Raw genomic sequence first — 686 nt, forward strand, 5'->3', positions numbered from 1 at the left:
AAAAAAAAAAAAAAAAAAAAACTACGAAACCCTTAAAATGACCAAAAATACTCTGAAAACCCAACGAACAAAAATGAACCCCCCCCCCCCCCCCTAAATATCTAAAATGACAAAAAAATATGGGGATCCTCTTGTAATTATAATTGGCGTGGTCTTTGACTTGTATGAAAATTAATTTTTGGGGTATTTTTGGTCATTTTAGAGGTTTTCAAGGTATTTTGGTTATTTTAAAGATTCTAGGATATTTTTGATCATTTTAGAAGTTTAAGGGTATTTTGGTCATTTTGAGGTTTTTGAGGGTATTTTGGTTTATATATATATATATATAGATTTTGGGGTATTTTGGTTATATTAATGGTTTAGGTGTATTTTGGTCATTTTAGAATTTTTGAGAATATTTTGGTCATTTTAGATGTTTTTGGGTATTTACGATTATTTTAGTTTTTGGGGTATTTCTGGTAATTTTAGAGATTTCAGGTGTATTTTGGTTATCTTAAAGGTTTTGGGGGTATTTTGGACATTTAAGAAGCTTCTAGATATTTAGGCTAATTTTAGAGATTTTGGGTAATTTTAGGTCTTATTTTAGTGGGTGAGTTTGGGTGGGTTTTGGATAAATTTTGCCACCCTTAGTTGTGATTGACTATGTGAGGGGGCATCGACAAGGAAGAGATGGTAGCTGAAGGGGT

The sequence above is a fragment of the Quercus suber genome, unplaced genomic scaffold, assembly GCF_002906115.3.
Source record: "Quercus suber isolate HL8 unplaced genomic scaffold, Cork oak 2.0 scaffold_839, whole genome shotgun sequence".
NCBI classification, from domain to species: Eukaryota; Viridiplantae; Streptophyta; class Magnoliopsida; order Fagales; family Fagaceae; genus Quercus; species Quercus suber.